Raw genomic sequence first — 12,516 nt, forward strand, 5'->3', positions numbered from 1 at the left:
AAAAATGCCAATTTCTAGGTATATCGACAAGCCCTTATGCAGTTGATTATAAAATGCCATAAATCTCTTTCTTCTACCACATATGCAGCTTTTTGGTCCCCTCTTTGCCTTCTAGGAGAAGGCAGCCATTCCGAGCTTGTGGTATCACCAGAGTCAAGCCTTGCATTATCTAGAAAGCAAGGAGTGGTACTGGTTCCACCTGGGCTAAAAACTGAGCACATGTGCCCAAGCTCGTGGCTCTGTGGCGCAATGGATAGCGCATTGGACTTCTAGAAAAGTGTAGTGATTCAAAGGTTGTGGGTTCGAGTCCCACCAGAGTCGGCTTTTCTATCACTCCTGACGTCAAGACCTTGACTTCGCCTTTAGGTTTTCTTTGAAGAATGCAAAAGAAAAACCAAAACTAGACCGAGCCAGGCTGGGTAATCAAGGTTTCACAAGCCTGCTTTTGAGTTGAAGCCTACCTATGGAAACATTTTGTATTATATGTGACATTAAAGGCAATTTGCCAGCTCTATATCGTGCTGAAAGTTCAAGTGTGTGATGAACACATTCCCCAGCTCAGATTTTCTCTGGTGCCTTTTAAAATATTGCCCTGGGAAGGAATTTTCCCTTTTGGCCATTCAGCATTGGACTTTTAGAATCAGGATGTGATTCAAAGGTCTTGGGTTCGAGTCCCACCACCAGAGTCGTCTTTTGTATCACGTGTGACATTAAAGACAATCTGTCAACTGTAAATCATGCTCAAGTGTCAAGGAGGTGTTGCCAAGCCTGAGCCTGCATGACTCCTCCCTACCCCACCGGTTTCCAGCCTTGACTGATTGATGTACAGGGCTCACTGCTGGAAGCCGAGCCCTGTACATCAGTAAGGCAGAGGTGGGGAGTTGGGCGGTGTGCTTCTGCGGCTCGCCAATGGCTCCTTGACACTAGAATCCTCATTTAGGAGGTCTTTGAAAGATGGCAAAGAGAAACAAAACTAGACAGAACCAGGCTACAGAGTTAATGTTTTAGAGCCCTGGTCTTCAGTTAAAACCTGCCTGGGACTAAACTGTTTGAGTGGACTAGTAGCATCATCCGGTTTTCTTGACTTTTACGAAGACTTTTATTGTATCCAATTTAAAAAAAAAAAGTCTTCAATCAACCATCAACATCGCAAAAACATGGAGTGAGAGAAAAATGTAAAGCTGTGCTTTTCTCTGGTGCCTTCGAAAATTTTCCCCTATAGAAGAATTATCTTTCAGCATTCCATGAGAAAAGGCTAGCCCCAGTTACCTGTGAGCTGGTGGGGGGAAATGGGTGGCCACGCAAGCGTAAGGCTCTGTGGCGCAATGGATAGCGCATTGGACTTCTAGGGCAAGAAAGGCATTCAAAGGTTGTGGGTTCGGGTCTCACCAGAGTCGACCTTTGTCTTGTTACATGTTTGTCTACGGCCTTAGGTGGTGTAGAAAAATGGCAATTTCTAGGTATATCGACAAGCCCTTATGCAGTTGATTATAAAATGCCATAAATCTCTTTCTTCTACCACATATGCAGCTTTTTGGTCCCCTCTTTGCCTTCTAGGAGAAGGCAGCCATTCCGAGCTTGTGGTATCACCAGAGTCAAGCCTTGCATTATCTAGAAAGCAAGGAGTGGTACTGGTTCCACCTGGGCTAAAAACTGAGCACATGCGCCCAAGCTCGTGGCTCTGTGGCGCAATGGATAGCGCATTGGACTTCTAGAAAAGTGTAGTGATTCAAAGGTTGTGGGTTCGAGTCCCACCAGAGTCATCTTTTCTATCACGCCTGACGTCAAGACCTTGACTTCGCCTTTTAGGTTGTCTTTGAAGAATGCAAAAGAAAAACCAAAACTAGACCGAGCCAGGCTTGGTAATCAAGGTTTCACAAGCCTGCTTTTGAGTTGAAGCCTACCTACGGAAACATTTTGTATTATATGTGACATTAAAGGCAATTTGCCAGCTCTATATCGTGCTGAAAGTTCAAGTGTGTGATGAACACATTCCCCAGCTCAGATTTTCTCTGGTGCCTTTTAAAATATTGCCATGGGAAGGAATTTTCCCTTTTGGCCATTCAGCATTGGACTTTTAGAATCAGGATGTGATTCAAAGGTCTTGGGTTCGAGTCCCACCACCAGAGTCGTCTTTTGTATCACGTGTGACATTAAAGACAATCTGTCAACTGTAAATCATGCTCAAGTGTCAAGGAGGTGTTGCCAAGCCTGAGCCTGCATGACTCCTCCCTACCCCACCGTTTTCCAGCCTTGACTGATTGATGTACAGGGCTCACTGCTGGAAGCCGAGCCCTGTACATCAGTAAGGCAGAGGTGGGGAGTTGGGCGGTGTGCTTCTGCGGCTCGCCAATGGCTCCTTGACACTAGAATCCTCATTTAGGAGGTCTTTGAAAGATGGCAAAGAGAAACAAAACTAGACAGAACCAGGGCTACAGAGTTAATGTTTTAGAGCCCTGGTCTTCAGTTAAAACCTGCCTGGGGCTAAACTGTATGAGTGGACTAGTAGCATCATCCGGTTTTCTTGACTTTTACGAAGACTTTAATTGTATCCAATTTAAAAAAAAAGAGTCTTCAATCAACCATCAACATCGCAAAAACATGGAGTGAGAGAAAAATGTAAAGCTGTGCTTTTCTCTGGTGCCTTCGAAAATTTTCCCCTATAGAAGAATTATCTTTCAGCATTCCATGAGAAAAGGCTAGCCCCAGTTACCTGTGAGCTGGTGGGGGGAAATAGGGTGGCCACGCAAGCGTAAGCTCTGTGGCTGCAATGGATAGCGCATTGGACTTCTAGGGCAAGGAAGGCATTCAAAGGTTGTGGGTTAGAGTCCCACCAGAGTCGACCTTTGTCTTGTTACATCTTTGTCTACGGCCTTAGGTGGTGTAGAAAAATGCCAATTTCTAGGTATATCGACAAGCCCTTATGCAGTTGATTATAAAATGCCATAAATCTCTTTCTTCTACCACATATGCAGCTTTTTGGTCCCCTCTTTGCCTTCTAGGAGAAGGCAGCCATTCCGAGCTTGTGGTATCACCAGAGTCAAGCCTTGCATTATCTAGAAAGCAAGGAGTGGTACTGGTTCCACCTGGGCTAAAAACTGAGCACATGCGCCCAAGCTCGTGGCTCTGTGGCGCAATGGATAGCGCATTGGACTTCTAGAAAAGTGTAGTGATTCAAAGGTTGTGGGTTCGAGTCCCACCAGAGTCATCTTTTCTATCACGCCTGACGTCAAGACCTTGACTTCGCTTTAGGTTGTCTTTGAAGAATGCAAAAGAAAAACCAAAACTAGACCGAGCCAGGCTTGGTAATCAAGGTTTCACAAGCCTGCTTTTGAGTTGAAGCCTACCTACGGAAACATTTTGTATTATATGTGACATTAAAGGCAATTTGCCAGCTCTATATCGTGCTGAAAGTTCAAGTGTGTGATGAACACATTCCACAGCTCAGATTTTCTCTGGTGCCTTTTAAAATATTGCCATGGGAAGGAATTTTCCCTTTTGGCCATTCAGCATTGGACTTTTAGAATCAGGATGTGATTCAAAGGTCTTGGGTTCGAGTCCCACCACCAGAGTCGTCTTTTGTATCACGTGTGACATTAAAGACAATCTGTCAACTGTAAATCATGCTCAAGTGTCAAGGAGGTGTTGCCAAGCCTGAGCCTGCATGACTCCTCCCTACCCCACCGGTTTCCAGCCTTGACTGATTGATGTACAGGGCTCACTGCTGGAAGCCGAGCCCTGTACATCAGTAAGGCAGAGGTGGGGAGTTGGGCGGTGTGCTTCTGCGGCTCGACAATGGCTCCTTGACACTAGAATCCTCATTTAGGAGGTCTTTGAAAGATGGCAAAGAGAAACAAAACTAGACAGAACCAGGGTACAGAGTTAATGTTTTAGAGCCCTGGTCTTCAGTTAAAACCTGCCTGGGGCTAAACTGTATGAGTGGACTAGTAGCATCATCCGGTTTTCTTGACTTTTACGAAGACTTTAATTGTATCCAATTTAAAAAAAAAGAGTCTTCAATCAACCATCAACATCGCAAAAACATGGAGTGAGAGAAAAATGTAAAGCTGTGCTTTTCTCTGGTGCCTTCGAAAATTTTCCCCTATAGAAGAATTATCTTTCAGCATTCCATGAGAAAAGGCTAGCCCCAGTTACCTGTGAGCTGGTGGAGGGAAATGGGTGGCCACGCAAGCGTAAAGCTCTGTGGTGCAATGGATAGCGCATTGGACTTCTAGGGCAAGAAAGGCATTCAAAGGTTGTGGGTTAGAGTCCCACCAGAGTCGACCTTTGTCTTGTTACATGTTTGTCTACGGCCTTAGGTGGTGTAGAAAAATGGCAATTTCTAGGTATATCGACAAGCCCTTATGCAGTTGATTATAAAATGCCATAAATCTCTTTCTTCTACCACATATGCAGCTTTTTGGTCCCCTCTTTGCCTTCTAGGAGAAGGCAGCCATTCCGAGCTTGTGGTATCACCAGAGTCAAGCCTTGCATTATCTAGAAAGCAAGGAGTGGTACTGGTTCCACCTGGGCTAAAAACTGAGCACATGCACCCAAGCTCGTGGCTCTGTGGCGCAATGGATAGCGCATTGGACTTCTAGAAAAGTGTAGTGATTCAAAGGTTGTGGGTTCGAGTCCCACCAGAGACATCTTTTCTATCACGCCTGACGTCAAGACCTTGACTTCGCCTTTAGGTTGTCTTTGAAGAATGCAAAAGAAAAACCAAAACTAGACCGAGCCAGGCTTGGTAATCAAGGTTTCACAAGCCTGCTTTGAGTTGAAGCCTGCTTTTGAGTTGAAGCCTACCTACGGAAACATTTTGTATTATATGTGACATTAAAGGCAATTTGCCAGCTCTATATCGTGCTGAAAGTTCAAGTGTGTGATGAACACATTCCACAGCTCAGATTTTCTCTGGTGCCTTTTAAAATATTGCCCTGGGAAGGAATTTTCCCTTTTGGCATTTCAGCATTGGACTTTTAGAATCAGGATGTGATTCAAAGGTCTTGGGTTCGAGTCCCACCACCAGAGTCGTCTTTTGTATCACGTGTGACATTAAAGACAATCTGTCAACTGTAAATCATGCTCAAGTGTCAAGGAGGTGTTGCCAAGCCTGAGCCTGCATGACTCCTCCCTACCCCACCGGTTTCCAGCCTTGACTGATTGATGTACAGGGCTCACTGCTGGAAGCCGAGCCCTGTACATCAGTAAGGCAGAGGTGGGGAGTTGGGCGGTGTGCTTCTGCGGCTCGCCAATGGCTCCTTGACACTAGAATCCTCATTTAGGAGGTCTTTGAAAGATGGCAAAGAGAAACAAAACTAGACAGAACCAGGGTACAGAGTTAATGTTTTAGAGCCCTGGTCTTCAGTTAAAACCTGCCTGGGGCTAAACTGTATGAGTGGACTAGTAGCATCATCCGGTTTTCTTGACTTTTACGAAGACTTTTATTGTATCCAATTTAAAAAAAAAAAAGTCTTCAATCAACCATCAACATCGCAAAAACATGGAGTGAGAGAAAAATGTAAAGCTGTGCTTTTCTCTGGTGCCTTCGAAAATTTTCCCCTATAGAAGAATTATCTTTCAGCATTCCATGAGAAAAGGCTAGCCCCAGTTACCTGTGAGCTGGTGGGGGGAAATGGGTGGCCACGCAAGCGTAAGGCTCTGTGGCGCAATGGATAGCGCATTGGACTTCTAGGGCAAGGAAGGCATTCAAAGGTTGTGGGTTCGAGTCCCACCAGAGTCGACCTTTGTCTTGTTACATCTTTGTCTACGGCCTTAGGTGGTGTAGAAAAATGCCAATTTCTAGGTATATCGTCAAGCCCTTATGCAGTTTATTATAAAATGCCATAAATCTCTTTCTTCTACCACATATGCAGCTTTTTGGTCCCCTCTTTGCCTTCTAGGAGAAGGCAGCCATTCCGAGCTTGTGGTATCACCAGAGTCAAGCCTTGCATTATCTAGAAAGCAAGGAGTGGTACTGGTTCCACCTAGGCTAAAAACTGAGCACATGCGCCCAAGCTCGTGGCTCTGTGGCGCAATGGATAGCGCATTGGACTTTTAGAAAAGTGTAGTGATTCAAAGGTTGTGGGTTCGAGTCCCACCAGAGTCGTCTTTTCTATCACGCCTGACGTCAAGACCTTGACTTCGCCTTTAGGTGGTCTTTGAAGAATGCAAAAGAAAAACCAAAACTAGACCGAGCCAGGCTTGGTAATCAAGGTTTCACAAGCCTGCTTTTGAGTTGAAGCCTACCTACGGAAACATTTTGTATTATATGTGACATTAAAGGCAATTTGCCAGCTCTATATCGTGCTGAAAGTTCAAGTGTGTGATGAACACATTCCACAGCTCAGATTTTCTCTGGTGCCTTTTAAAATATTGCCCTGGGAAGGAATTTTCCCTTTTGGCCATTCAGCATTGGACTTTTAGAATCAGGATGTGATTCAAAGGTCTTGGGTTCGAGTCCCACCACCAGAGTCGTCTTTTGTATCACGTGTGACATTAAAGACAATCTGTCAACTGTAAATCATGCTCAAGTGTCAAGGAGGTGTTGCCAAGCCTGAGCCTGCATGACTCCTCCCTACCCCACCGGTTTTCAGCCTTGACTGATTGATGTACAGGGCTCACTGCTGGAAGCCGAGCCCTGTACATCAGTCAGGCAGAGGTGGGGAGTTGGGCGGTGTGCTTCTGCGGCTCGCCAATGGCTCCTTGACACTAGAATCCTCATTTAGGAGATCTTTAAAAGATGGCAAAGAGAAACAAAACTAGACAGAACCAGGCTACAGAGTTAATGTTTTAGAGCCCTGGTCTTCAGTTAAAACCTGCCTGGGACTAAACTGTTTGAGTGGACTAGTAGCATCATCCGGTTTTCTTGACTTTTACGAAGACTTTTATTGTATCCAATTTAAAAAAAAAAAAGTCTTCAATCAACCATCAACATCGCAAAAACATGGAGTGAGAGAAAAATGTAAAGCTGTGCTTTTCTCTGGTGCCTTCGAAAATTTTCCCCTATAGAAGAATTATCTTTCAGCATTCCATGGGAAAAGGCTAGCCCCAGTTACCTGTGAGCTGGTGGGGGGAAATGGGTGGCCACGCAAGCGTAAGGCTCTGTGGCGCAATGGATAGCGCATTGGACTTCTAGGGCAAGGAAGGCATTCAAAGGTTGTGGGTTCGAGTCCCACCAGAGTCGACCTTTGTCTTGTTACATCTTTGTCTACGGCCTTAGGTGGTGTAGAAAAATGCCAATTTCTAGGTATATCGACAAGCCCTTATGCAGTTTATTATAAAATGCCATAAATCTATTTCTTCTACCACATATGCAGCTTTTTGGTCCCCTCTTTGCCTTCTAGGAGAAGGCAGCCATTCCGAGCTTGTGGTATCACCAGAGTCAAGCCTTGCATTATCTAGAAAGCAAGGAGTGGTACTGGTTCCACCTGGGCTAAAAACTGAGCACATGCGCCCAAGCTCGTGGCTCTGTGGCGCAATGGATAGCGCATTGGACTTCTAGAAAAGTGTAGTGATTCAAAGGTTGTGGGTTCGAGTCCCACCAGAGTCATCTTTTCTATCACGCCTGACGTCAAGACCTTGACTTCGCCTTTAGGTTGTCTTTGAAGAATGCAAAAGAAAAACCAAAACTAGACCGAGCCAGGCTTGGTAATCAAGGTTTCACAAGCCTGCTTTTGAGTTGAAGCCTACCTACGGAAACATTTTGTATTATATGTGACATTAAAGGCAATTTGCCAGCTCTATATCGTGCTGAAAGTTCAAGTGTGTGATGAACACATTCCACAGCTCAGATTTTCTCTGGTGCCTTTTAAAATATTGCCCTGGGAAGGAATTTTCCCTTTTGGCCATTCAGCATTGGACTTTTAGAATCAGGATGTGATTAAAAGGTCTTGGGTTCGAGTCCCACCACCAGAGTCGTCTTTTGTATCACGTGTGACATTAAAGACAATCTGTCAACTGTAAATCATGCTCAAGTGTCAAGGAGGTGTTGCCAAGCCTGAGCCTGCATGACTCCTCCCTACCCCACCGGTTTCCAGCCTTGACTGATTGATGTACAGGGCTCACTGCTGGAAGCCGAGCCCTGTACATCAGTCAGGCAGAGGTGGGGAGTTGGGCGGTGTGCTTCTGCGGCTCGCCAATGGCTCCTTGACACTAGAATCCTCATTTAGGAGGTCTTTGAAAGATGGCAAAGAGAAACAAAACTAGACAGAACCAGGGTACAGAGTTAATGTTTTAGAGCCCTGGTCTTCAGTTAAAACCTGCCTGGGACTAAACTGTTTGAGTGGACTAGTAGCATCATCCGGTTTTCTTGACTTTTACGAAGACTTTTATTGTATCCAATTTAAAAAAAAAAAAGTCTTCAATCAACCATCAACATCGCAAAAACATGGAGTGAGAGAAAAATGTAAAGCTGTGCTTTTCTCTGGTGCCTTCGAAAATTTTCCCCTATAGAAGAATTATCTTTCAGCATTCCATGAGAAAAGGCTAGCCCCAGTTACCTGTGAGCTGGTGGAGGGAAATGGGTGGCCACGCAAGCGTAAAGCTCTGTGGTGCAATGGATAGCGCATTGGACTTCTAGGGCAAGAAAGGCATTCAAAGGTTGTGGGTTAGAGTCCCACCAGAGTCGACCTTTGTCTTGTTACATGTTTGTCTACGGCCTTAGGTGGTGTAGAAAAATGGCAATTTCTAGGTATATCGACAAGCCCTTATGCAGTTGATTATAAAATGCCATAAATCTCTTTCTTCTACCACATATGCAGCTTTTTGGTCCCCTCTTTGCCTTCTAGGAGAAGGCAGCCATTCCGAGCTTGTGGTATCACCAGAGTCAAGCCTTGCATTATCTAGAAAGCAAGGAGTGGTACTGGTTCCACCTGGGCTAAAAACTGAGCACATGCACCCAAGCTCGTGGCTCTGTGGCGCAATGGATAGCGCATTGGACTTCTAGAAAAGTGTAGTGATTCAAAGGTTGTGGGTTCGAGTCCCACCAGAGTCATCTTTTCTATCACGCCTGACGTCAAGACCTTGACTTCGCCTTTAGGTTGTCTTTGAAGAATGCAAAAGAAAAACCAAAACTAGACCGAGCCAGGCTTGGTTATCAAGGTTTCACAAGCCTGCTTTTGAGTTGAAGCCTGCTTTTGAGTTGAAGCCTACCTACGGAAACATTTTGTATTATATGTGACATTAAAGGCAATTTGCCAGCTCTATATCGTGCTGAAAGTTCAAGTGTGTGATGAACACATTCCACAGCTCAGATTTTCTCTGGTGCCTTTTAAAATATTGCCCTGGGAAGGAATTTTCCCTTTTGGCATTTCAGCATTGGACTTTTAGAATCAGGATGTGATTCAAAGGTCTTGGGTTCGAGTCCCACCACCAGAGTCGTCTTTTGTATCACGTGTGACATTAAAGACAATCTGTCAACTGTAAATCATGCTCAAGTGTCAAGGAGGTGTTGCCAAGCCTGAGCCTGCATGACTCCTCCCTACCCCACCGGTTTCCAGCCTTGACTGATTGATGTACAGGGCTCACTGCTGGAAGCCGAGCCCTGTACATCAGTAAGGCAGAGGTGGGGAGTTGGGCGGTGTGCTTCTGCGGCTCGCCAATGGCTCCTTGACACTAGAATCCTCATTTAGGAGGTCTTTGAAAGATGGCAAAGAGAAACAAAACTAGACAGAACCAGGGTACAGAGTTAATGTTTTAGAGCCCTGGTCTTCAGTTAAAACCTGCCTGGGGCTAAACTGTATGAGTGGACTAGTAGCATCATCCGGTTTTCTTGACTTTTACGAAGACTTTAATTGTATCCAATTTAAAAAAAAAGAGTCTTCAATCAACCATCAACATCGCAAAAACATGGAGTGAGAGAAAAATGTAAAGCTGTGCTTTTCTCTGGTGCCTTCGAAAATTTTCCCCTATAGAAGAATTATCTTTCAGCATTCCATGAGAAAAGGCTAGCCCCAGTTACCTGTGAGCTGGTGGGGGGGAAATGGGTGGCCACGCAAGCGTAAGGCTCTGTGGCGCAATGGATAGCGCATTGGACTTCTAGGGCAAGAAAGGCATTCAAAGGTTGTGGGTTCGAGTCCCACCAGAGTCGACCTTTGTCTTGTTACATCTTTGTCTACGGCCTTAGGTGGTGTAGAAAAATGCCAATTTCTAGGTATATCGACAAGCCCTTATGCAGTTGATTATAAAATGCCATAAATCTCTTTCTTCTACCACATATGCAGCTTTTTGGTCCCCTCTTTGCCTTCTAGGAGAAGGCAGCCATTCCGAGCTTGTGGTATCACCAGAGTCAAGCCTTGCATTATCTAGAAAGCAAGGAGTGGTACTGGTTCCACCTGGGCTAAAAACTGAGCACATGCACCCAATTTCGTGGCTCTGTGGCGCAATGCATAGCGCATTGGACTTCTAGAAAAGTGTAGTGATTCAAAGGTTGTGGGTTCGAGTCCCACCAGAGTCATCTTTTCTATCGCGCCTGACGTCAAGACCTTGACTTCGCCTTTAGGTTGTCTTTGAAGAATGCAAAAGAAAAACCAAAACTAGACCGAGCCAGGCTTGGTAATCAAGGTTTCACAAGCCTGCTTTTGAGTTGAAGCCTACCTACGGAAACATTTTGTATTATATGTGACATTAAAGGCAATTTGCCAGCTCTATATCGTGCTGAAAGTTCAAGTGTGTGATGAACACATTCCACAGCTCAGATTTTCTCTGGTGCCTTTTAAAATATTGCCCTGGGAAGGAATTTTCCCTTTTGGCCATTCAGCATTGGACTTTTAGAATCAGGATGTGATTCAAAGGTCTTGGGTTCGAGTCCCACCACCAGAGTCGTCTTTTGTATCACGTGTGACATTAAAGACAATCTGTCAACTGTAAATCATGCTCAAGTGTCAAGGAGGTGTTGCCAAGCCTGAGCCTGCATGACTCCTCCCTACCCCACCGGTTTTCAGCCTTGACTGATTGATGTACAGGGCTCACTGCTGGAAGCCGAGCCCTGTACATCAGTCAGGCAGAGGTGGGGAGTTGGGCGGTGTGCTTCTGCGGCTCGCCAATGGCTCCTTGACACTAGAATCCTCATTTAGGAGATCTTTAAAAGATGGCAAAGAGAAACAAAACTAGACAGAACCAGGCTACAGAGTTAATGTTTTAGAGCCCTGGTCTTCAGTTAAAACCTGCCTGGGACTAAACTGTTTGAGTGGACTAGTAGCATCATCCGGTTTTCTTGACTTTTACGAAGACTTTTATTGTATCCAATTTAAAAAAAAAAAAGTCTTCAATCAACCATCAACATCGCAAAAACATGGAGTGAGAGAAAAATGTAAAGCTGTGCTTTTCTCTGGTGCCTTCGAAAATTTTCCCCTATAGAAGAATTATCTTTCAGCATTCCATGGGAAAAGGCTAGCCCCAGTTACCTGTGAGCTGGTGGGGGGAAATGGGTGGCCACGCAAGCGTAAGGCTCTGTGGCGCAATGGATAGCGCATTGGACTTCTAGGGCAAGGAAGGCATTCAAAGGTTGTGGGTTCGAGTCCCACCAGAGTCGACCTTTGTCTTGTTACATCTTTGTCTACGGCCTTAGGTGGTGTAGAAAAATGCCAATTTCTAGGTATATCGACAAGCCCTTATGCAGTTTATTATAAAATGCCATAAATCTATTTCTTCTACCACATATGCAGCTTTTTGGTCCCCTCTTTGCCTTCTAGGAGAAGGCAGCCATTCCGAGCTTGTGGTATCACCAGAGTCAAGCCTTGCATTATCTAGAAAGCAAGGAGTGGTACTGGTTCCACCTGGGCTAAAAACTGAGCACATGCGCCCAAGCTCGTGGCTCTGTGGCGCAATGGATAGCGCATTGGACTTCTAGAAAAGTGTAGTGATTCAAAGGTTGTGGGTTCGAGTCCCACCAGAGTCATCTTTTCTATCACGCCTGACGTCAAGACCTTGACTTCGCCTTTAGGTTGTCTTTGAAGAATGCAAAAGAAAAACCAAAACTAGACCGAGCCAGGCTTGGTAATCAAGGTTTCACAAGCCTGCTTTTGAGTTGAAGCCTACCTACGGAAACATTTTGTATTATATGTGACATTAAAGGCAATTTGCCAGCTCTATATCGTGCTGAAAGTTCAAGTGTGTGATGAACACATTCCACAGCTCAGATTTTCTCTGGTGCCTTTTAAAATATTGCCCTGGGAAGGAATTTTCCCTTTTGGCCATTCAGCATTGGACTTTTAGAATCAGGATGTGATTAAAAGGTCTTGGGTTCGAGTCCCACCACCAGAGTCGTCTTTTGTATCACGTGTGACATTAAAGACAATCTGTCAACTGTAAATCATGCTCAAGTGTCAAGGAGGTGTTGCCAAGCCTGAGCCTGCATGACTCCTCCCTACCCCACCGGTTTCCAGCCTTGACTGATTGATGTACAGGGCTCACTGCTGGAAGCAGAGCCCTGTACATCAGTCAGGCAGAGGTGGGGAGTTGGGCGGTGTGCTTCTGCGGCTCGCCAATGGCTCCTTGACACTAGAATCCTCATTT

General features: G+C 45.2%; 12 non-coding genes across 12 annotated transcripts; all 12 read left to right on the forward strand.

Moving 5' to 3' along the window:
* Window positions 1-235: 235 nt before the first annotated feature.
* On the forward strand, window positions 236-321 carry TRNAR-UCU (transfer RNA arginine (anticodon UCU)). Its single transcript is given in 2 exon segments — window positions 236-272; window positions 286-321. It is a non-coding gene; the product is annotated as a tRNA-Arg (tRNA).
* Window positions 322-1,677: 1,356 nt separating this feature from the next.
* On the forward strand, window positions 1,678-1,763 carry TRNAR-UCU (transfer RNA arginine (anticodon UCU)). Its single transcript is given in 2 exon segments — window positions 1,678-1,714; window positions 1,728-1,763. It is a non-coding gene; the product is annotated as a tRNA-Arg (tRNA).
* Window positions 1,764-3,122: 1,359 nt separating this feature from the next.
* TRNAR-UCU (transfer RNA arginine (anticodon UCU)) lies at window positions 3,123-3,208 on the forward strand. Its single transcript is given in 2 exon segments — window positions 3,123-3,159; window positions 3,173-3,208. It is a non-coding gene; the product is annotated as a tRNA-Arg (tRNA).
* A 1,355-nt stretch (window positions 3,209-4,563) lies between these two features.
* Window positions 4,564-4,649, forward strand: TRNAR-UCU (transfer RNA arginine (anticodon UCU)). Its single transcript is given in 2 exon segments — window positions 4,564-4,600; window positions 4,614-4,649. It is a non-coding gene; the product is annotated as a tRNA-Arg (tRNA).
* A 1,008-nt stretch (window positions 4,650-5,657) lies between these two features.
* Window positions 5,658-5,743, forward strand: TRNAR-UCU (transfer RNA arginine (anticodon UCU)). The gene is given in 2 exon segments: window positions 5,658-5,694; window positions 5,708-5,743. It is a non-coding gene; the product is annotated as a tRNA-Arg (tRNA).
* Window positions 5,744-7,100: 1,357 nt separating this feature from the next.
* Window positions 7,101-7,186, forward strand: TRNAR-UCU (transfer RNA arginine (anticodon UCU)). The gene is given in 2 exon segments: window positions 7,101-7,137; window positions 7,151-7,186. It is a non-coding gene; the product is annotated as a tRNA-Arg (tRNA).
* Window positions 7,187-7,466: 280 nt separating this feature from the next.
* TRNAR-UCU (transfer RNA arginine (anticodon UCU)) lies at window positions 7,467-7,552 on the forward strand. Its single transcript is given in 2 exon segments — window positions 7,467-7,503; window positions 7,517-7,552. It is a non-coding gene; the product is annotated as a tRNA-Arg (tRNA).
* A 1,357-nt stretch (window positions 7,553-8,909) lies between these two features.
* On the forward strand, window positions 8,910-8,995 carry TRNAR-UCU (transfer RNA arginine (anticodon UCU)). The gene is given in 2 exon segments: window positions 8,910-8,946; window positions 8,960-8,995. It is a non-coding gene; the product is annotated as a tRNA-Arg (tRNA).
* Window positions 8,996-10,004: 1,009 nt separating this feature from the next.
* TRNAR-UCU (transfer RNA arginine (anticodon UCU)) lies at window positions 10,005-10,090 on the forward strand. Its single transcript is given in 2 exon segments — window positions 10,005-10,041; window positions 10,055-10,090. It is a non-coding gene; the product is annotated as a tRNA-Arg (tRNA).
* Window positions 10,091-10,370: 280 nt separating this feature from the next.
* On the forward strand, window positions 10,371-10,456 carry TRNAR-UCU (transfer RNA arginine (anticodon UCU)). Its single transcript is given in 2 exon segments — window positions 10,371-10,407; window positions 10,421-10,456. It is a non-coding gene; the product is annotated as a tRNA-Arg (tRNA).
* A 991-nt stretch (window positions 10,457-11,447) lies between these two features.
* TRNAR-UCU (transfer RNA arginine (anticodon UCU)) lies at window positions 11,448-11,533 on the forward strand. The gene is given in 2 exon segments: window positions 11,448-11,484; window positions 11,498-11,533. It is a non-coding gene; the product is annotated as a tRNA-Arg (tRNA).
* A 280-nt stretch (window positions 11,534-11,813) lies between these two features.
* Window positions 11,814-11,899, forward strand: TRNAR-UCU (transfer RNA arginine (anticodon UCU)). The gene is given in 2 exon segments: window positions 11,814-11,850; window positions 11,864-11,899. It is a non-coding gene; the product is annotated as a tRNA-Arg (tRNA).
* Window positions 11,900-12,516: the final 617 nt, after the last annotated feature.

The sequence above is a fragment of the Dendropsophus ebraccatus genome, chromosome 8 (assembly GCF_027789765.1).
Source record: "Dendropsophus ebraccatus isolate aDenEbr1 chromosome 8, aDenEbr1.pat, whole genome shotgun sequence".
NCBI lineage: Eukaryota > Metazoa > Chordata > Amphibia > Anura > Hylidae > Dendropsophus > Dendropsophus ebraccatus.